This window comes from Lissotriton helveticus, chromosome 5_1, assembly GCF_964261635.1.
Source record: "Lissotriton helveticus chromosome 5_1, aLisHel1.1, whole genome shotgun sequence".
NCBI lineage: Eukaryota > Metazoa > Chordata > Amphibia > Caudata > Salamandridae > Lissotriton > Lissotriton helveticus.
The window spans coordinates 970536106-970560189 of record NC_136065.1 but is presented as its reverse complement, the minus strand read 5'-3'; the positions used below and the strand labels follow the sequence as shown (position 1 = coordinate 970560189).

The 24084-nt window shown below is 46.9% G+C and overlaps 1 protein-coding gene across 1 annotated transcript in view; it reads left to right on the top strand.

Moving 5' to 3' along the window:
* The window catches only part of JAKMIP3 (Janus kinase and microtubule interacting protein 3), a 771326-nt gene that overhangs the window by 504291 nt on the left and 242951 nt on the right, over positions 1-24084 (top strand). The gene's annotated exons all lie outside the window — the stretch shown is intronic.

Below are 24084 nucleotides of genomic sequence, written 5' to 3'. Positions count from 1 at the left end.
ATGTGGCATAGGGTGAAGGAAAACATGGCGGCTGCAGGCTAGCGCAGTACGCACGTCTCTCCCATCGCTCCTACTCTGCGGCACCTGATTGCGTGTTGAGCCGGCAGAGACATATCTGAGTACAGCCGATTATGGCTGAGTAACACGGATACTTCGAGTGGCAAAAAAACTGCAAGAATCCTTTCTGAAAAGTGACCCCGGCAGACCAGTAGCTTGAAGAGCGAGACATACCTTTTGAAGGGGCGACTTCACTTTCAGCAGCCCGGCACCTAGGATTTCGGAATTCGGCCGATTTCTGACCCCGCTCCGCTTGGACTTAGTGGCGTTTTTTTCAGCGAACTCTGAAGCGGGAGCCGATGTGCCTGGCTCCAGCTGAGAGACCCCACCCCCCCGCCTACCTTCCGAAGTGGAGACAAGCAGGCGTGGAGCTAAGGCGAGGTCGCAGGGCGGCGGCTGCGGGCTCCTACATAGAGGTTTGGCGGGAAGAGGGAGGGGGGGAGACCGTTACGGTGGACGGCTAAGGTAATGCGGGGGACCCCACAGCGCTTGCATTTGATAGGGGGAGCGGAGGGGGTCTGTGTGAGACAGAAGGAGACAGAGAGGATGGGGGAGAACCGGTGGAGGGGGAGGCAGCCACAAAGCTGATTCCAAGTCAACAAATACCGAAGGATACACCCCCGAAAAGCAAGGCTAAAAGACAGGGAAGAGGGAAGGGCATAAGAAGCACAAAAGGTGGCCAAAAAACCATAGCCCCTGGGGGGAAAGGAGAGGTGGAGAAACCATTGAAGATAGCTAGCGTGGTTAAAGATAAGGCTGAGGCAGGTTGGGTTTCAGATAATCCCGGGGATAGTGAGAACGATAGGGGGGGACATGTGAGTAAGAGGTTGGAAAAAAAAGAAAGTGCAAAGACAAGAGTATACAAAATAGCGCGGTGTGTGTTACCCCGTCACTCCGTTCCTTTTTCAAAGTGCGTTCCCAGGTCCTGGCAATCAGCCCTGTAAAATCCGGTGACCCAATAAATCAGTTGAGTATGACTGAGGTTAATCAGCCCGAACCAATTGTGAGTCTAAAGGAAGGGGGGCCAACAAGTAAGCCTCTTACCCCCGCACCACCCCCGTCTTTACAGGCTCCCTCTCCGGGGACATCGGCCTCTTCTCTCCCCTCTCCTCTTATCTCTCTTATTCCTCTTACCTCTACCTCTACCACTACTACTACCTCTGCCCCTCCTGGCACGAGTAATGTAAACCATGTTCAGGACAAGGGGGGTAAAAATCCTACGACGGACACCGGCACGGAGGAGGAAGCAGGTGGGGGAGGGGAGGGGGAGTCAAATAACTCTCTAGAAACTATTTTGATTGCTATGTCAACTATGAGGGAGGAGATCAGGAGCGATTTCGCAGTATCCAAGGCAAACCAAAACGACATAAGAGCGGCCTGCGAAATTCTGGATAGAAAGGTGGATGGATTGTATGAGAGAACGGAGAGTTTGGAGGGGGGAGGTGGGGTCTATAAAAGCGAATTTGGAGGTGACTGAGTCCAAGATCCAAACTTTACGGCGGGAAGGAGAAGCTATGAAGGGGAGGGTTGAGTCGTTGGAAAACTTTTCATGAAGGAATAATTTGCGGATTTTGAAAGTTCCTGAGGCAAAAGAAGAGGATGATATAAAAGCTTTTGTGGTTGCGCTTTTGAAGGTCTCTCTAAATTTGGATGAAACAGTCGAGTTACTTGATAGAGATATCCAGCGGATCCATCGAGACCCCTTCCTCCTCAACCCTGGGAGAACCAAACCACGAAAAATGTTGGTAAATTTTCAGACATGTACACTAAAAGAGAAGATCCTAAACCTCGCACTGAAGGCCAAGACACTGAAGGGTACCGATTTTTTGTGTGAAGTCAGGTCAGACCTCTCAAAAGCTACATTAGACCGGCAATGGGAGTTGGGTCAGAGGATGGAAAAGCTCAGGGCAGCTGGGGCCACGGTCCAGATGCGATTTCCCGCCTTACTGCGAATAATGTACAATAATAAAATGTACAATATCCGATCCCCCTTTGAGGTGGATGAGTTCTTGGAGAAAATGGGGGAGAGATCAAGGGGGGGGGGCTAAAAGGATGGGTCAGCTGGATGCTTTTGCTTTCTTAGTAGAAATATAGTAAGGCACCGGGTGGGTTAAGGGGTTTAAGTACTACCTATTCAAAAAAACAAAAAAAAAGGAGACAAAGAAAAAAAGGAGATGATAAAAAAAGGGGGTATAGAAGCATGGTATTAAGGTGATTAAAGAGAGACAGTGATATATTACATATCCTATACTGTACCAGCTGACTTAATAGGTACACACTGACATCTGCATATAATAGTAGGGGAGTTTCTCCTTAGTTTTTTTGTCTTTCAGCAGTCTCTATAGAGGGATGAAGGATCAAGGGATGAGGGATTAAACCGGCATCTATTATTCACTATTATCAACTATTTAGAAAACAGGTTGCACTGTAGGGTAGGAGGGTGTGGGATGGGGGGGACGTAAATCTGGCCATACACCTGGCTAGCGTAAGGAAGGAGGGGTTTTCCAGGAGTGGGAGGGAAGTAGGGGGGGCACAGGGGGGAAGTGGGAAAAACAATAACATTCCTCAGGAGTCAGACCTCACAAAGGTTAGAAGGTTAGTTTGCCTTACAAGCCTCTATCACCAGATAGTTGTTATATTTCAGATTTTTGTAAAGTTGTCCCTATGGCAGAGGAAAAAAGTAGGGGGAGAAGGTAAAAAAAATAGATGATCCCTATAAAATTTTTATCCTGGAATGTCAATGGCCTGCGAGTAAGGAGTCGAAGGTATAAAATCTTACAATATTTGAGAGACTCTCCTGGGCAGGCCATCGTCATTCAGGAGACGCATTTACTTAAAGCGGAGGTCTGTGAGATGCTAAAGAAACAGAAATGGGTAGATAAGTTTTCATGCACGGACCAAACCGCAAATATAAGAGGGATCTTAATAATTTTCAAAAAATCTGCAAAAGCTCAAGTCTTGGAATGTAAGGAGGACTGCAGCGGGAGATGGCTAATTTTGAGAATTTTAGTGGATGGCACGACTTTGACGTTGGTGGGGTATTATGGGCCGAACCAAGACGACCCCTCTTACTTGAAAGCAATCCAGAACCACCTCATCCTCTCTCAGGATCCAGTTATCTGGGTCGGAGATTTTAACATAGTACTTAACCCCATTGTTAGATAAGTCTTCCAAGTCAAGAGCGCTTATACCATCTAAATAAAGGCTGGCTCTGTTAGATATAATGGAACATATGGGTCTAGCTGATGTATGGAGGGAAAGAGCAGGAAACAAATTGGGGGTTTCCTTCAAAAACCTTAAATACAAACATAAGTCAAGAATTGACTACGCCCTTTTTAGCTATTATTTAAAGGCCTCGTTTAAGGAGTTGGATTACCTTCCCTCACACATGTCGGATTATATGGCAATTGTATTTGATCTTCAAATGGGTAATCATAAAAAAGACTCCCCTTGGTCTTTTGACCGTACGATTCTTTTAGAGGAGGAGGAAACTAACTTTTTGTTATCAGAGGTGAAGTTTTTTTTGGAATCAAATTTGGACTCGGCAGATATTAATATAGTCTGGGATGCCATGAAGGCCTATATGAGGGGCTGCATAACTAACAGAGCCACGTATAGAAGGAAAATGTACTGGGATAAAATCAGAAATATTGAGCAGGAGCTGGCCAAAATAGATCAAGAGTTTGGTTCCGCTATGGCATCCCCGGGTGTGGCAGAAAAACAGGCAAATCTGAGAAGTCAGCTCGAAACTATACTACAAGAACGGTTAACTAAAAGGTGGGAGGCGAGCAAAATCTCGCATTTTCAATTTAGGGAAGCCGCGGGAAAGGTCCTCGCATGGAAAGTCAAAGCTGACCAGGCAAAAAACCACATCAAAGAGATCAAACGAGAAGGAGAGACCGTTATTAGGAGCTCGGACCGGGAGATAGGAATTGCTTTTCAAGAATTCTTTCAAGAAATATATAAGGAGGAGGTCAGGAATGATCCAGAGGCTAGGCATAGGTGGCTAGATAACATCGCCTTACCTACCCTGCTAACATCACAGAGGGTCCACTTAGAGAGGGAGATTTCAGAGGAGGAGGTGGGAAAAGCGATAGGTCATTTGAAGAAGGGAAAAGCGGCGGGCCCGGATGGTTTACCCGGAGAATTATATCAGGGGTTAAGCTCCGCCATAGTGCCAGCATTGACGGCCCTTCTTAATGGTATTCTTCGGAGGGGGGAGAGCCCCCCGGATTCCTGGAATGAAGCTACGATCATTCTCATTCCTAAGCCAGGCAAAAACCCGGTGGAGTGTGGCTCCTATAGGCCAATTTCCCTCCTAAATAACGACTACAAAATTTTTACATCTATTTTGGCAGCCAGATTGGGGGAGGTAATTGGTTCAATAATCCACCCGGACCAAAGGGGGTTTATAAGGGGGCGCCAGCTGGCTGATCACACTCGAGACCTGGTGGGGGCGATAGATATCGCAACCACCTTTTCTCTCCCACTGGTCACTCTGACCTTGGACGCCACCAAAGCCTTCGATAGGGTCAATTGACCCTATCTGGTGGAGGTGATGACAAGGCTTGGGTTGGGGGACGTGTTCTGTCGGGTCATTGAGACCCTGTATAGGGCTCCAAGGGCTAGATTGCTAGTTAATGGAGCCTTAACAGATCCGATAAAAATCACCAGAGGCACCAGACAAGGCTGCCCGCTCTCCCCTCTCTTATTTAATCTATACATTGAGGCGTTCGCCCAAGTGTTGAGAGAGAGGAAGTAGATATTCCGCCATTTGTATTTGTTGAGTTGGAGAAGCGGATAGCGCTCTATGCAGACGATATTTTGATCTACACGTCTGATCTGGAAAGAGCTTTCCCGACTGTAATTAAAAAGGCAGAGGAGTTCGGGCGGATCTCTGGCTATGACATCAACGCCAGTAAAACGGAGATCATGTGCTGGAACGTTCCTAATTTACAACTAAAAGTGGCAACATCTATGAGATATTGGGGAATACGAATTACCCAAGTAATAGGCAATATGGCCCAGACCAATTTAGATCGGGTTGCCACTGAGTGTAGACACTTTTGAAATCTTGGTCGTTCCTGCCACTTTCTATTCTTGGGAGAATAAATCTAGTTAAAATGTCCATCCTCCCAAAGTTTACTTTTATTTTTAATTCCATCCCCTCGATGTTTGATTGTAAAAAATTGGAAAAAAGCCAGCGTGAAATTGATTTGTTTATATGGAATTATAAAACAGCCAGGCTGGCCTGGAAGAAGTTGAGAAGGAGGAGGGAAAAGGGAGGGCTGGCACTACCAGATTTGTTATATTATGCATGGGCATTCCAGCTGACTCATTCTAGGATGCTCCTTAAAACTCCACTAAGATCATCTTTGGGGGTTATGTTCAGGTCCATGTTAGTGGGAGTGGATATTCCACCGGACGGATTTCTATTCAAGTTTGGAGATATGAAATACTTCAAGAAAGTGAGACTAAAGACCTTACAGTCTGCCATAATAAATTGGGTGCAGATTAAAAAGAAAGTCGGATTACACTATTACTCTAATTTTGCCCCGGTGTGGGAGTCTCCAGGGCAGCCACCTTGTATGCAGGACAGTCTGGCAATTCCTTTAAAGGAAGCTGGGATACTCAGATGGGGAGAGCTATTGGTTGATAGGAGGGCACAGGACTGGGAGGGGTTGAGGGATAGGGTGGGCCTGACTTTTTCTAGGTTCAAATTTATACTGCTGGACAGTTGGACTCGAGCAGTAAGTAGGAGGGGTCCCCAACTGGGGAAACACAGCTACCTTGAACAACAATTGGTAGAAAATCGAGAGGGGGGTAAAGGGGTGGCAACCTGGTATTGGAGTATAGTGGAGGAGGCGGATGGAGATTTAACTTTGCCAGACTAGCTATGGGGAAACAAGTTGGCCCTTCAGTGCGAGGATTTATGGACGAGATCCTTCACTTTCCTGTACAGAATAGTGAAGCCAGCATGGTTAAGGCGCAATCATTTGTTCACTCTGCATCGTGCTTACTTTTCACCCTTAAGGCTCTCAAAATTTCTCCCGGGGAAGAAATGTAATAAGTGTAACCTTGTGGCAGCTTCAGACATACACATGTTTAAGGATTGTCCTGCTATTACGTTCTTTTGGGAGGAAGTAAAGGCTACCTTGGAATCGATCTTAAATATGTCCCTGAACATTACTCTTCCATTAATAATTTTTGGATTGGAGGAAAGTGTAACTGACCAGGCAAAGACTTTTCTTTTTTATTCTATTATTCTGGCAAGACGGCAAATATGTAAATATTGGGTGGATTCTAATGCTCCATCGCACGCAGCATGGTTAATGTCGTTGTATGAAACCTCAAAGACGGACTTGGCCAGATCGTGTAGTAAAAGAAATCTGTCCTTCTGGGATTTGTTAATTAACTGGAGATAGGAATTCCGTTTTTTTTCCCCCCAGATCCTATGATTATGCCGATTATGCTCTAGAGACCTTGGGACGTGGCCCCCTCCGAAACAAAATCCCGGGTCTGTCAGGTTGAACACCGTTGGCTGGAGCAAAAGGGCTGCGCCCATCTCTCAGTTTCCACCTTTGAGGCCTGGTCTCCCGCCTATCAATAAATCGTGCCTGGGAAAGGACATGAAGGAGGAAAGATCTTCAAGTTTCTCAAGGCAGACACGCATGGTGGTTGGCTCGTCTTTGTGGATGGGGGTTATGGCAAATGAGGACAAAAGAAAAAAAAAAGACATGGCATGTGGCACGTGGTGAGAGACATACTTTACATCGCATGCGATACATTGCATGCCGTTACAACGCTGTTACAACGCGGTCGTTCCCTACTGTTGCACACACTGGAGTTGGAATATTAAATTATACGATGTATCTCATGCAATGTAATATCGCATATGCCATGGGGTTTATGTGTAGCAGCTCCAAAATGGAGGGCCCTCCCTTCCGATGCGGTGCGGAGGAGGCGGAGGTGCTGCTAACTAATGTAACGTGGTCGCGGCTGTGAGATTCTGCAGTCCTGTCACTTAATCAGACTTCCCTAATTCCTCTAGAGAACTTTCAAGACTTTATTAAATTAATCCCATAATTGAGTGTTCAAGAAAACAAAGCTGCTACACTGCAAAAACAATTATGATATCGCTGTCGTTCCCCAACTGGTGTGTATATCAGCCTTGGTAAATTCTGTCATCTGACGGCAGCATAAAGATTTCTGAAAATCTAACCTCTTGCAAGCATGAACCTCGTCCTTTAGACCAATTTCGGTTCTGTGAGTATTCTGCAAAAAATGGGACACAATTGAATACCTCATGCCTCTATCAGCTTTAGCGGGTGCCTTGCCAATGCAGAGAGGTAAGTGAGGCCAGAGAGGTTTGCAGGCAGCATACAATAATGTAGTAAATTGAAACGACATTTTCATTACAGCTGGTTGAGGGAGCAATTTGAAGTTTTCAATTGGTTTGTTTTTCATTGCTTGTAGCTGTTTCTTTACTCAGCATTTGTCATTGCTCTCGATTATTTTGCTCATGCTTCTGTTGGTACCGTGTGTTGGGTTTGGTTTCAAACTAGAAATCTAGAACTGTCTTCCTCGTGATGCCTTTCTAAACGCGGCTGTTAATGGAATGTTATGTGCAGGTCGAATGTGTCATAAATTCTAGATGACAGAAATAGTAAACTATCGTGGCTTTACAGAAAAATCCATACAATATAAATTTACTGATCGTTTGAGACAAGTAAATCAGCAAAAAACATGGCACAGAATATAAAGTATCAGATAAATCAGAAGCACCACAACTTTTAGCTGTTTTTAGAATGAGCTTGTGACTGGCTTTTCTGAATTATAGCCCATAAGAAGCAGTGTACCCAATGGACCGGAGTCACTAAACTTCCCAGGAAAAAGTCATATATTTGCACCTGTGGGTTTTCTCCTACTAATGTGGCAAATTCTCACCTCTTTAGGAATTCACAAACAAATTCAGGATTATTGCTGGGAATCTGAAATCGTTGCAGAGTAATGAGGTTACTACCTTATACATACATAAATGTTACAAGCATACATTTGCACACAAAGAAATTTGACTATAAAATGCATTTGCGGTCATTTTATAGTTTCTTCATGGGAATATGGTTTCTCTGTCTGGAACCTCCACCCCCTTTCACCACCCGAAGGGTTTTGATAGGACCTAGCACCAGCCATCTGAGAATGGTGTAGTCTTGATGAGATCTTTCTGGGACCTGCCCCCTGGATTACATTTACATGCTTAACTGTAAATGTTCAACACTTGGATTCAACGCAAGGAAGCCAGGAGCCCAGTGGCATGGGGTAATTTGACTTTTCACTTAAAACAGCACTCTGATTGGATTCCAGGCAGACTAAATTTTTATTAGGTTTTGGGATGGACTCAGTGAAGAAGACTTCTGAACGCCAGGCAGCAGGTACAAGATCTAGCCCTTCATTACAAACTGCATATTACCATGTGCTATAATTAATGTGCCTGATCAAACCAAACGCCTATGGGCTTTGTATTTATTAGGTGCATGTAGGAAACTTAATATTACCATGTCCCTACAGTGACAAGGCCCTAGGCATTATTTTCACTGTCTTAGGTAGAAAACCAGAGTACACAATAAAATATGAATACTGTATCTCTGGAATGGGACCAGCTAGAAAAATAATTAAACATCTATTTTTATTAGTCACTAATACATCAATTCAATGGTGAAGTAAGATTTAAATAAATATTAAGGAAAAAAACTTTCAGAAAGTTCCCAGAAGCTAACTTACATTGACTCTCCAGCTTCTCCCAGCAAATGAATAGTCTTGAATAGGTGTATGAAAGCTGTGAAATACCTCACTGGACCAAACAATAGGGTGACTTGAATGGCAAGAGATGACACCTCTGAATCTCAGAGAATATGCAAGGTGGGGGCTGTGAAGTTCCTTTTTTGACACTACAGTGTCAAATCCCGCTTGACTGTCAAATCCTGCTTAACAGGTCTGTTGCATTCACCTATACACGTAGGGCGCACTTGAAAGAGAGGGAATAGGATGCCAAGGCAGTTCTTCTGCATCAGCTGTTCGGTTGTTGAAGGACCCTGATTTTATCCGACTTGACTTTGTCTCTAGGTTTGCTGTGGGTCTAGTACCTGCTCCAAAATTAATTTTAATGTTAGATTTGGGCGGTCACTGGGGTTATCAACCCACAGACAGAGTCAGCTCTGGGAGCCCAAGTTTGATGTGGCCGAAGACATTTATAACCTTGAAAGTGCCCTGATATTGCATTTTGCAGTGCGATAAACAGGAACTCCTGAAAAAGTGGGTAGAGATGGCTCTGGTAATTTTAACAAGTTAGGTCAACCCCTGGTAACTATTGCACAGAGCAGAAGGCTTAACTTACGGAAATGTGTAAAGCAATCAGAAGTATCGAAACAGCTGCAAAGTTGAAAACACAACACAATAAAAATCCCACTCTATTTTATAAAAATCTAATCATTTAATGAACAAAAGGATACTAAAAAAACAAAAATCCAATAAGGGGAACCAGAAATATGAATCTCTAAATTGTTTAGTTAAAAAAGCACTAAAAAGCATTACTCCCCAATACAGATCAACTGGCCAGGATAGAATGGGACCTAAGCTTGATTTAGGGCAGACAAAGTTGGAGCCCTTGACCAATACCCATCCAGGTTTTATAAAGTCGGAGGTTTTACCTTGGCAAGTCACCATCCTTGAGTGGGGCAAGGCCCAGGCTTCATCTGAGAAGGGCTTCACAACGTCATGAGGTCTCAGTGAAGCCATTTGTTTAGCCAGGAAAAGCTCAGTGGCAAAATTCTAAACGTATCCCCATTGAAGTCCTCTCGCTTACCAGATACTTTTGGCGCATTTGCCTAGGCATGATTTCTACATTCAGGCTATGTAACATTTTTGGAGCTCATATTTCTCTAGTGGGATAAGTCTATACGATGTAGCCAAAGAGGGTTTCACAAGGCCAGATACCTTCTCTGCAAAGTCCCACAGAAATGGTTTTGCTCCAGCAGAAAAGCTCCAATGAGGAGAAACCTGAATCTTCAGCCCAGTAGCAATACAACTTGGTCGGATCAGCCTAGCAGGTTTGTACCAGCTGCTAGGCTGATCAGCCGACATAGAAAGAGGAAATAACTAGGAGACATAAACATATTTCTCCTTGTTATGTCTCACCTGGGAAGGTGTTGCATTTCGATGCATTCCCAGGTTTACTACTCTAGGAACACCCACACTCTTCCCATAGAACAGCTTGCCAGGGTTGAGTAAAGCAAGGTAGCAACTTGCTCTGCCTTGTGTTACTTTAGATTTACTAAGCCACACAGAATTATGCAAAAAGGCTTTGCATGGCTTAGTAAATCTCACTGAAGCCTTTGTGTTGCCTTGTGACCCCTTGCGTGATGCAAACACAAAGCAAGAGCTTTGTAAATTTGGTCCTAAATATTCACCATTGAAATACATTGCTAGAACAGCCAAATTATTAACTTTATGCATTTATATTATTTTTTGTGCTATTGCTCTATGGGGTATAAAAGTAGATTTGAAGCGTAAAATTGTATCTTTTATTTTAACCTTGATTAGAAGTGCAAATTAAATTTCCCTTGATGGAGGAGCTTCAGAATAAAATTTCGGTGATTTGGAGATAAATTGTTGAAATTTCGAATTTCAAGAACATTGAACAATAATAAAACAATGATATATCTTATGTTACACATTATAGCATATAAACAACGTCGGAGGAGGGGAGTAAGCTCAAATAGCACATAATATAATACATTGTGGTGATCAGGCACTGAGAATCAGTGATCTTTACCATAGGAGTTACAGTTGTGATATACAATACAACATGGGAAGATGGAAAAACAAAAGCGGCAGTACAATGGCATATATAGTCACATTGGCGTGACATCGCGCACGAGTTAACAGAACAGTGAATGGGGACCAGGGGTCAACAGAAAAACCCATCAAACAAATAAAATACAGGTGCATATTTATAGACATGTGCAAAAAACACAATTGATGGACAGAATGCAGAACAATGTCATACATTTACTCCAGTACAGAGATCTGGGCCTAAATCCATTGTTTTTTTGCACTCCACACCACCCCAGTTCAGACATGGTAATTTGCAAATCAGCCTTCACCCTGTGCCTCATGGGAACAGTCCAGCCCGAACTGCGAAGCCATGTCTTTCCTGGACCGGAATCAAGCATCCTAGGACCAGTTTCTGGCTATCAGCCGTCTTCAGCCAGGATAGCTTGACTCCAGTGGTGTGGAGAGCATGGGACTCACGTCTGAGCATACCCATCCCACTCGGGGTGACAAATGCAAAAACAACAATTGATGGACAGAATGCAGAACAATGTCATACATTCACCCCAGTACAGAGATCTGGGCCTAAATCCATCGTTTTTTTTGCACTCCACACCACCCCAGTTCAGACATGGCCATATGCAAATCAGCCTTGACCCTGTGCCTCATGGGAACAGTCCAACCCGAACTGCCAAGCCATGTCTTTCCTGGACCGGAATCAAGCATCCTAGGACCGGTTTCTGGCTATCAGCCGTCTTCAGCCAGGATAGCTTGACTCCAGTGGCGTGGAGAGCATGGGGCTCATGTCTGAGCATACCCATCCCGTTCGGGGTGACAAATGCAAAAACAACAATGGATGGACAGAATGCAGAACAATGTCATACATTCACCCCAGTACAGAGATCTGGGCCTAAATCAATCTTTTTTTGCACTCCACACCACCCCAGTTCAGACATGGCCATATGCAAATCAGCCTTGACCCTGTGCCTCATGGGAACAGTCCAGCCGGAACTGCCAAGCCATGTCTTTCCTGGACCGGAATCAAGCATCCTAGGACCGGTTTCTGGCTATCAGCCGTCTTCAGCCAGGATAGCTTGACTCCAGTGGTGTGGAGAGCATGAGACTCACGTCTGAGCATACCCATCCCACTGTTCCCATGAGGCACAGGGTCAAGGCTAATTTGCATATGGCCATGTCTGAACTGGGATGGTGTGGAGTGCAAAAAAAACAATGGATTTAGGCCCAGATCTCTGTACTGGGGTGAATGTATGACATTGTTCTGCATTCTGTCCATCAACTGTTGTTTTTGCATTTGTCACCCCGAGTGGGACGGGTATGCTCAGACGTGAGTTCTGTGCTCTCCATTTATTAATATTATTTATTTATTTTATTTTGGGCATTTGTATGGCGCAACAGCTACTCTGAGGGTTTCCCGGCGCCTTGGATCTGTTTGAGGGAACTGAAAAATTAGAAAGAAGGAGAGTTACTGATTAAAAAGCCAAGTTTTCACTCCCCTGTGAAATTGGAGGTAGTTTGGTTCCAACCGCAGTTTAAGTGGAAGGGAGTTCCATAGGACAGGGGCCAAATAAGAGAATGAGCGTCCACCTGGACGTGCTCGCTTAAATCTAGGGACAACAAATTTAGCTTGTGTCATGGATCGAAGAGCGCGTGATGGTACATATTTCTGGGCCAATCTACATAAATAGGAAGGTGCCTCATTCACACTGATCCTAAACATGTAGCAGAGTGCTTTAAATTTCACTCTGTTGGCGATTTTCAGCCAATGCAATTTCTTCAGGTGCTCTGAGATGCTTGTGCGCCCTGGGAGATGGAGAAGCAGCCTAGCTGCGGCGTTCTGTACAATCTGAAGACGGTTAATAGTGTCTTTATTGGATCCTAGGAGGAGAATGTTTCCATAATCCAATCGAGACACTATTAAGGCCTGTATTACTGTCCTCTGTGCCCCATCAGGAAGTTGCCAAAGTATTTTCCTTAACCATTTAAGGATAGCAAAGCAAGTTGCGGCCGTTTTTGTGGCATGTGCACGCATTGATAATTTGTTGTCAATTATTATTCCTAAGTTGCGGGCAGATTGGACCGCAACCGGGGACGGGCACATTTCAACCGGCCAATGAGTGGGGCCCAAAGATCCTTGTGATTACCAAAAATGAGTAGCTCTGTTTTTTCCGCATTCAATTTTAATTTATTATCGTAGAGCCAGTCAGCCATTCTCAGAAGTCCAGAGCGGAGAGGGGAAAAATCTGATTTGTCTGTGGATGCAAGGGAGAACACTAATTGCGTGCCATCCGCGTAGGAATAAATAGTGAGACCCATCTCTTCCGCAACCTTGGCTAATGGGGTAACATATATATTAAATAAAAGTGGGCTCAGTATAGAGCCCTGAGGTACCCCATACAAAGATTTCTGAATGTCAGAGGAGTTATTTTTGGAAAAGACTTGGAAGGTTCGGTGTAAAAGAAATTGTTCCAGCCATCTCAAGGCTCCATGCCACTGGAATCAAGCTATCCAGGCTGATGAGGGCTGAAAGCCCGAAACCGGTCCATGGATGCTTGTTTCCAGTCCAGGGAGGACCTGGCTTGGCAGTTCGGGCTGGACTGTTCCCATGGGGCACAGGGTCAAGACTGATTTGCATATGGCTGGGTTCAAACTGGAATGGCATGGTGAGCAATAAAATGATGGATTTAGGCCCAGATCTCTGTACTGGGGTGAATGTATGACATTGTTCTGCATTCTGTCCATCAACTGTTGTTTTTGTATTTATAGACATGCACAACACCTCAGCCCACTCCCTCCGGGACTATGTGGCTTTCTGACTGAGACTGCTGTTCAGCTGTGATCTTAGCAATGTAGTAGCGGTATGACCCCCAAATATCAATAGGACGGGACGGATTGGGGACCTGTGACGGGTATTCCACGTAATTAATATTGCAAAAAGCCATACTCCTGAGCCAAGACTTCAATCTCGGAGGCCGTCTATCACACCAGAGTAGCGCAACTTTCCTCTTTGCCAGCAAGAATCCTAATGCTGCAAGTTTACGGACAGTGCGTGGGAAGTTGGAGACATATCCCAGCAACGTTATTTCTGGGGTGGGGATCAGGTTCAAACATAACATGTCGCTGAAAGTATGGTGTACCTGAGACCAATAATCGTGTAAAAGAGTACAGGTCCAAGAGAGGTGGGCAAAGTCAGCCTAGGGGGCCTTGCACTTGGGGCACTGGTAGGGACGACTAGGATCTATTTTGTGTGAACGTGCTGGAGTGTGATATAGCCTGCAGAGTAATTTAAAATGGATGAGTTTGTGTCTACTGTTTAGGGAAACTTCCTTCGTAGCTCTGCAGCACTTTACCCATTGATCGTCGGATATGGGTTTTCCCAAATCCCCCTCCCTCGCAGCGTGTACCATGGTGTCCAGAGTGGGAATTGAGGCACTGCACATTCTATATAATTTAGAAAGTAGGTGTGTTCCCGATTGGTGTTGGATGATGAGTGTAAGCGGGGGGGCGGCCTCAGAAGTGAGTGGAAATGTGGGAAACAAAGCCCGCAGCATGGATCGTAATCTAGTCTAGACAAATGAGTCCATGAACGAGCGGTCAATGAAACGTTGGTCTTAAGACGTAGAGAAAGCGTGTCCCTCAGGGAAGAGGTCGCCAATGGCGTGGATGTGGAATTTGGCCAATGTGTGTTTGACTCCTGCTTCCCCGGTGATCGGGGCAAAAAACACAGTTGATGGACAGAATGTAGAACAATGTCATACATTCACCCCAGTACAAGGATCTGGGCCTAAATCCATCGTTTTTTTGCACTCCACACCACCCTGGGTTAGACACTGGCTATATGCAAATCAGCTCTGACCCTGTGCCTCATGGGAACAGTCCAGTCCGAACTACCAAGCCATGTCTTTCCCAGACCGGAATCAAGAATCCAAGGACCGGTTTCTGGCTATCAGCCTTCATTCAGCCTGGATAGCTTGACTCCAGTGGTGTGGAGAGCCTGGGACTCACGTCTGAGCATACCCAGCCCACTCGGGGTGAAAATTGCAAAAAACACAGTTGATGGGCAGAATGTAGAACAATGTCATACATTCACCCCAGTACAAGGATCTGGGCCTAAATCCATCGTTTTTTTGCACTCCACACCACCCTGGGTTAGACACTGGCTATATGCAAATCAGCTCTGACCCTGTGCCTCATGGGAACAGTCCAGTCCGAACTACCAAGCCATGTCTTTCCCAGACCGGAATCAAGCATCCAAGGACCGGTTTCTGGCTATCAGCCTTCATTCAGCCTGGATAGCTTGACTCCAGTGGTGTGGAGAGCCTGGGACTCACGTCTGAGCATACCCAGCCCACTCGGGGTGATCGGGAGCCAAGAAGCATTGGGCAAAGGCCAGAGAATACAATTGGTCCAGGCCAAGAAGTCTGCACACTCTCTCCCAGGCCCAACAGGTTGACAAGACAGTCTGTATATCCAGCGGATCTCGTGGGAAGCCCCTAGGAAGAACAGGGGACAGGAGTCCAGGGGGGACTAAATCCGCTTCAGGTTTCAAATACAGAATACGGGCATCAGGGTGAAACCAAGAATATGCATATGAATAAAGATAAAAATCAGGAACACCAAAGCCGCCCCTTTCATATTGAAGAGTTAAAACCCGCCAGGAGACACGCTGATTTTTGTCACCCCAGACTAATCGCAATAACAAGTAGCGCAGTTGGGAGGAAAAAAATCTTGGTGAGAGGAATTGGGATGTTATTAAAAAAGATATAAAAAGCGAGGAAGTACAACCATTTTAATTATGGCAATCTGCCCGGCCATAGCTGGAGGGAGGCGGATCCATCTCTCAATCTGGCTCTCTAATAGACCAACCGCACTACCATAATTTAGTCTAACGATGGCTGCTGTGTCCAAATGGATATGAACCCCCAGATATTCGCTGAGTCGTGACTCCATTCAAGAGGGAAAGAGCAATTCCACACTGTAGTGCTCGGGGTGAGCGGAAAGATGACTGACTTGTGCCAATTGATGTGAAGACCAGAAAATTTGCCGAAGCGAGTTATTTCCAGAATTAGTGGTTCAAGATTAATGTGAGGCATTCTGACATATAAGATCGTGTCATCCGCCTACAAAGATATCAAAAGAGGACCAGTACGGAACTGGAACCCCCGGTGTAGATGTTTTTCTTGAAAATGGCGGACCAAATGGTCCATCGCCAAGATGAAGAGCAGCGGGGATAGGAGGCATCCCTGACGTGTGCTGCGTGATAAGGAAAACTGCTCAGTGATGGTGCCATTAAGGCGCAGTCTGGCCGTAAGTGCGGTGTATAATAGTGCTACTGTAGAGACAAAACAGTCCGGCATGCCCATGCGACTCATGATGAACAGGAGGCCACTCCAAGGAGTCAAATGCTTTCTCAGCGACAAGAAGGATTGGGGTCTATTCGATGCAAAACAGAAAACAGGGTCCTCAGGTTCAAAGAAGTGGAGCGATGTGGGACAAATCCAGACTGTGCTGGGGATATGATAGACTCCATCAGCAATGAGAGCCGAATGGCGATAACCTTAGCCAAAATCTTGTAGTCGAGATTTAATAAAGAAAGAGTCCTGTATGAGCTGCATAATGTGGCATCCCTGCCTGGCTTGGGAAGGAGAATGATGACCGCCTCTCTGAACGTGGGAAGCAGACAGCCCATCTCAAGTGCCTCCGCGTATACTTCCACTAATCGCGGGACTAAGGCCTCTTTGTAGGCCTTGTAGAACTCGGCAGAAAAGCCATCTAGGCCTGGCGCCGAGGAACCCTTCAACGCCACAATGGCTTCAACTATGCTGTCCTGAGTGATGGGTGTAGCTAAAAATTCCTGCATGTGTTTTTCAAGATAGACCATAGCAATCTCATTTAAGTAGTCAGTCAGTGCCCTCCCGGGAAATCGCCACTGTCTCTCATATCCACCCAATCTGGGGACCTTCAATTTAAGAACTATTGGAGAGTGGTCTGACAGCGTGCGCGGGAGTGTGAGAAGGTTCTCAACCCAACCAGCGACCCCAGGGGAGAGGAGCCAATAATCAATTCTGGTCCAGGTATTGTGAAACCCAGAGTGGTGGGTATAGTCAGGAAGCTGTGGGTGAAGCCGTGCCTCGATGTCAATTAGAGAGAGGTGTGTGCATATATCAAGCAGAACTGGGCGGGATCTAGCTTTAGTGTCGGGGGAAGAGGACGTACTGTCCCTAGTGGGATTCATCAATAAATTATAGTCCCCTCCAACAATCAACAATCCAGGATTGAGCGTGAAGAGGTGCACCTGTAGATCTTGGAAAAAAGAAGGAGTATCGGTATTGGGGCCGTAGATCCCGACCAATGTGATATTGTATCCCATAAGAGTTCCGGAAACTATCAGATAACGACCCTCTTTGTCAGGGATACTATTGGAAAAAGCAAATGGCATTCGCTTATGTATAATTATGGCTACACCTCTTGAGTATCTGCTATAATGAGAAAAAAACGATGAGCACCCCCAGCTTTTGGCAACTTGAGAGGAGTCAGAGGGGGCCAGATGTGTTTCCTGTAAAAAGGCAATGTCAACATTGTGTCGAGTGATATAGTTGAAAACTTGCTTACGCTTTTTAGTATTGTTCAGTCCCCGAACGTTCCAGGACATCAGTGAAAGCCCGGATGGCCCGAGCTGAAGGCCTAACTTGGCCATGTGATAAACAATATCAAAGATAATCTGGACTGTGTGCTACTCCAGCTCAACTAAAAGGTATGATAAAAGATGTAACAATCGTAAATGAGAAAAAACAAATACAAACCTCGCCCCCACCCACCACCCAACCTCTTGTCAACCCCCAAGAGGCAAACCCATTGCAATCTTTCAGCAAAACTTAATAATATACATGACACTGACCAATTGAGAAAGAAATAAACAACTTCGAAGAAACCCCTAAAAAGCAAGAGAACAAAGGCATCCGCCATGGGGGACAGCAACGCCACGCCAGTCAGGCATACCCGTATGTCAAGACATGAATAAACCAGGAATGTACATAATCATGCAACACAAGAAAGGCAAAAGGATATGCAGTAATGGATCATCAGCCAGTCCCAGGGTCCGTGAAAAGTTCTACGCTGTCTTGTGAATCGCCATGAACTGGAGAAAGCGAACCAGAAGCAGTGGCCGCACTCGACCCCTGTTTTTTATAGTTCTGGCAAAATTCCTGCACCTCCGCGGGGGTGTCGAAAATGCGGAATCTGCTGGCAACTTCCACTTTTAGTCATGCTGGATAGAGCATACCGTACTTAAGGCCCAGGTTCCGCGGGGTAGCCTTGACACCATTGTACTCACGTCGTGCCTCCTGGACCATAAAGGTGAAGTCAGGAAAAAGAGACACGGTGCTGCTCTGCCACTGGATCTCTCCCTTCTCACGCGCAGCTAGAAGAGCAGCATCGCGGTTATGGAGATTCATGAGTCTAGCAATGATTGGGCGTGGAGGCAGGCCAGGGCAAGGACGGGGACCCAAAGATCTATGGGCTCGCTCCACCACAAACCCCTGCGTGAACACCTCTCTGCCGAACAGGTCAATGAGCAGTTTTTCCACGAAGATACCCATGCGTCCAGTTGATATCGTCTCTGCCACGCCAAGGATGCGGATATTGTTGCTTCAGCTACGCGCCTCAAGGTCCTCGTTCTTGATGGCTACTTCTTTGAGGATCTTTTCGGTATGCTCCAGCCGCTTCAGCGATTTCGATGCGCTGTCTTCTATGTCCAAGACTCTGGACTCTACCACATCTAACCGTCGGTCGTGGGCCTGCACCTTAGACCCCATGTCAGCCAGTTTTTGTTTGTGGCTGTCGAACCGGCTGTCCAGTGACTTAAAACCTGCCCTCATCTCACTCAACATGGCGGTAACCAAAGAAGTCGCGTCATCTCGTTCAGTAGACTCCATTACGCCCGTGGAGGAGCTAGACGGGGCATCAGTGGTGAGGAGGGAGGCTTTATCGAAACTGAGTTTACGTTGGTTTGGATCCCTTTTCCCCATGGTGGAAGCTGGTGGGTGAAAGGCAGCGGTGAGGCAGCAACGTGGCAGAGACCGATGACCTCGGACAGCAGGGGGGGTCAAGTACCAGCGAGGGAGTACTCACTATCACATTCGAGTGACCGGCAGAGGCAATGGTAGGTGCTCCGTCAGCCAAAATGTTATCAAGGAAGCCCCTGTGATAAGGCAGATGCGATCAGCACCTAGGACTGTGGTTTATCTTGTGACCAATCAGGAGACGTTTATGGCAGAGAGTCCCAATATCGGAGGCCAAGCGGCAGCAGCAAAAAGCTGCGTCAGACCCTGAGGCGATTGTCTCGTGACGCTAAAATAGATCCGTAGTGCGGGGGAGCAGTCTCACCTCAACACAACTCCAGGACAATCACCGAGGTCTCCCCAGGACTGAGGTGGTCATAAGCAGTGTTCACTAGCTGGCCAAGTCCAGGGAGATCAACAAACAAAGCCGTGTTACGTGACCGAGGAACCGCAGGGACCCGGCAGTCAGCCCACTGCAGGAGGTAGGCGCAGAAAAGAGCGTCGCGGCTGGGGGGGAAGGCAGTGGGGGATAGGCGGGGCCGCCACAAAGCAGGGGGGCACCAAAACCTGCAGCGACCGCCGCCACGTCCCACCGAGGCCCACAGAGCGCCCAGCCCCGACCTCCCCGCCCACCGGGCAGGACCGCAACTCGAGACCCAGGTCCGGGACTGCGCCGAAGGCCCGAGAGCCGTGAGCATGTCCCAGGAACCCAGAGCAGCACACCCGACCGAGAAAGGGACCGGGGAGAGAGAGAGGGTGCACCGTCGCCATACGATTGGTGCCTGAAGCACATCATGGCAGCAAATAATGCACATGATGGGCTCGGTCAACTTGCAATGAGGGAAAATACTGCTGTTAGTGTGTTATTCCACATGGTGAGATCCAAAATTCAGAATGATGCACAAAAAGGGCCCTAAGTCTATATCACACAAAGTTGTAGTTGAATTTTCTGGGTGTGTTCTTACCAACTGGAACTGTGCTCCAGTTATCGAGGCCTGGCTGTTCCCAATAGTATTTTAACAAGTACATGGAAAGCTGCACACATTCATCTCCATCACTAGCACCAACACAAATTACTCTCTCACAAGCCCTTTCGGTTTAAAGTCTACTTGGCTGCTAAGGCTTTTCTCCTCCTGTGCTGATTGATTGATAATCCCATTATACATGACGAGCTCACCTTGTCATGAGCACAGCTCCAGTGTGCCTCATGACGAGCTCACCTTGTCATGAGCATGCAAGAGGTTAAGGAACCTCCAATTGGTTTGGGCTAACTAGCTGTCCACCAGTGATGTAATACGGGCCCCTATATCCACTGTGGCTCATCGGAGCCCCCAACCCTCCTGGGGGCTCCCAACCAGTGGCAATTTCTGAGCAAAGGTGTCGGTGCTCCACCTGCTTGGCTTTCACTCCCCAGGGTGTGCTACTGCCAATATCAAAGCAAACTCTTTAAAACTGTTTTATGTTTATATTGTGCACATACCTCTTGCTTGGGCCCAGACTTCTGTTGCTGTGATGAGTCATGACACACCGCCAGTGATGCTGATGCATTCCCTAACCAGCTGCCCGTGGGCAGGTCCAGAGTCTACAGTATTTGCCAGCCTGCCTATCTCACACCTCTGAGGCCTGTGAGGACATCATCAGCACAGCAAAAACATTGCATTAAGGACCTGTCTCTACCCCCTGATGTGGAGTGAGGGTAAAATTAGCCCCAGGCATTTTAGACTGAAGCCCTGTAACTCTGGAAGTGTGGAAAGCCTTTTCCATCTCATCACAGTGTAGGGGCAGCAGGCAGAAAGGAAGCAGAGAAATCAAGTCTCCACAGTTTGTCATCAGGATTTATGAAGACACACTGCGCAGACTTGAGGTGTCTCCTTCCAGCACTGCAGTTAATTGCAGGACCATGTGGAGGCCATCATTCAAGCTCCAGTGCCAGTGTCTGTGTCTGTGTTTCACTGGCAGCTAGGAGCCGAGGAGCAGACAAGGTGGTGTGTACTGCAGGTTTGTGTCGGCATCGCCATGAAGCTTCTCTGACTAGCGACAGTCCTGACGGTTTCCCACAGCCCCCAATCTTGTGAGCAGACCAAGTGGGTAAGTAAAAAAAAAGCTTAGCAATTGGCCCAGCAAAACTCACGTATTGATCATGGCACTGGAACCCTGATGCCACTGCTAGACGAATGCAAAGCAATACAATAACAAGCATTTGCAATGCAATCGGCCTTGCATTCGAGAGAGTTTGAGCTATTGGAATTGTAAACGGCAATGCCTTTTATTTATGTGTTGGTTTTGGAAACAGATAAATAAAAGGCGTCATTTATAATGCAGTTAGCTTAAACTTTCGCAAATGTGAGAACTATTGTATTGGAAATAATTGTTTTGTATTTCTCACCCCGAATGGGACGGGTATGCACAGATGTGGTTACCGTGCTCTCCATGCCACTGGAGTAAAGCTATCCTGGGTGATGAGGGGTGAAACCCTGAAACCGGTCCTAGGATGCTTTTTTGTGCTGCAGGGAGGACCTGGCCTGGCAGGTGAAGCTGGACTGTTCCCATGGGGCGCAGGGTCAAGACTGGATTGGTAGGGAAAGCAGTAATAACATCATGGGAGGGGGGCTAAAAGGGACAGGGGCAAATGTGAGCGTCTCGGGAAAGCTTGAACATAGGAGGCACGGGGAAGCAATAACGCAGGAGGGGGTAAGCAACGGAAGTAGTGGCTGTAAACAATGCAGGGGTCAGGGAGAGTGGAAGGACACTGACCAAAGAAGTAGTACTTGGGCCATGCTCCAGCGGAGGGGGAACACCTGAAGAGGAAGGGAAGCCAGCATTCTCACACCAAAGAGGAGCAAGGTAACGAAAGTGATGATGAAACTAAGAATGCAAAGCAATGGGCAGGCTCCCCTGTAAGTAAACAAATTGTGCGCTGTCTCAGGTGAGACCTACAACAGAGGCAGAAGCAAAGTGGTTTTAAGGAAGGGATATAGAACAGTCCATAAAAGCTAGAGAGGACAAAACAAAGTGTCACAGGGAGGAGAAGGGATAGTGCATGGGGAGAGAGAAGCGAAACAGCAGGGAGATGAGACAAGTAAAAATGAACAGAGTGCACGGGGAGGATAGAATAAAGGCTGAGGTATGGGAGAGAAGAAACAGATGGTACAGAGAGTCTAACTAGCTGGTGGGAGGAGAAAGAGGAACGGGGGAGCATGGAGAAAGCAGAGTTTGTGCCGGGTGCAGGAGAGAATGGAGAGGGTTGTAGGGAGAAGAACAAGGAGAGAAAGAAAGGATAGAGGAAGAGGTCAGAGGACATAACAGACAATAGAAGAACGAGTGCATAGAATGGCTGAAGAGAGGGAGGGCAGGTTTTGTAACAAAAGGGAGAGAAAAAAGCGGGAGGGGCGAGAGTGCTGAATTATGCTGGGAGGGGGGAAGAGCAGAGGAGGCACTGTGTGAGAAACGAGTAGGGACGGGCTGACAGAGGAAAGAGCTCAAAGGACATCCGGTAGTGGAAGTGCGTAAAGGAGGCCCTGTCTGGGTGAATGGAATTCTGCTGTCCTGGAGTGTCGTCTTTCAGATGCCCTAAACTCATCGAGATCGCGTTGTACTAACATACATCCATTCTGTGCTCCTGTCAGTCCTTTAAATAGACAGTTCCTGTTGGGTCTGGTACTGAGGACCTGAACTGCTTTCATTTGAAAGGGAGAGTGCCAGCTCTCCTTAGTTACAAAAGGTACTTTCCAGGGTCGGGAGCATCCGCACCGATGAGTTTAGGGCATCTGAAAGACGACACTCCAGGACGGATGTATGTTAGTACAACGCGATCTTTTAGATCGCGGTACATGACAACGCTGCCATTACAACGCAAGTCGTTACAACGACTTGCGTTGAAGGGCGTGGATTGTGGAATATTATAATTTTATATTCCAACACCAGTCCACGTAACAGTAGGGAAGGTGTTGGAATATAAAATTACAATATTCCTTATACAACAGTGCCATCCAGCGCAAGTCGTAGTAACGACTTGCGTTGTAATGGCATTGTTGTAAAGGCAACGCGGTGTAAACACCGCATTGTAAACGATGTTCCCCGGACAGGAGAGGTCGGATGCGGGGTAATTAAAAGACGCAGTCAGGGTCTCAAGGCGCTGGCATTTCTGGCTGCTTCACGGTGCTATGTTCTTTTCCAACAGTACTGGGAACAATGCTTCATTGCAAGCGCTTTGAGTCACCGATCTGTAAAGTGTTTGAAGATGGACTTGCCGATGTAAGACCTGTGTAGAACTGACCTTAACTAGGAGCGAGAGCACAGATACAACTCATGGCCAGTATGGCACCGAGCCGGCCAGATGCCCCATTGCCTCCTGGTTGGGTAGTAAAAGACAACTAATATCTGTGGTGCTGTCATAGGCCCCGGTAACTGCACCTGCTGCACTTCTGGTTGTTTATCAAGGAGAACCTCTTGGATTTGGTTAGAGTCTGCGGCTGGCCCCCGTCCCTAAACAAACTGTTGCACACAGAGTGTATGCCAGCAAGTGCACCCTCCTGTGCCCTAAGATGGCGATCTTCACCCTTGAAATCCACTCCCTTTGATGCAAAGCGCTGTGTGGGCATCTTCATCTGTCACCTTGGCTAAGAGAGGAAACTGGGCTTCACTCGTGGCTTCCGGCCCTGTGCCAGGGACACGCCCTCCTGTGCCAGACGGGTTTTTTGATGGCTGCAGATGGAGCTGGCAGCCATCCCCGACACTGCCTACGCCAGTGCTGAGGGCACAAACTGCAGTTTAATGCACATGAGTAACCTATAGCATAAGAGAAGGGGGTCACTGGTCACTGCAAGGGTCAGGGTGGGGGTGATTGTAAGCATTAGGGTGAGGGTAACTGCAAGCGTCAGGTTAGGGGTCACTGCAAGCGTCAGGGTGGGGGTGATTGTAAGCATTAGGGTGAGGGTCACTGCAAGCGTCAGGTTGGGGGCTCACTGCAAACGTCAGGGTGGAGGTGATTGTAAGCGTCAGGATGAGGGTAACGGCAAGCGTCAGGTTAGGGGTCACTGCAAGCGTCAGGGTGGAGGTGATTGTAAGCGTCAGGGTGGGGGGTCACTGCAAGCGTCCGGGAGGGGGGTCACCACAAGCT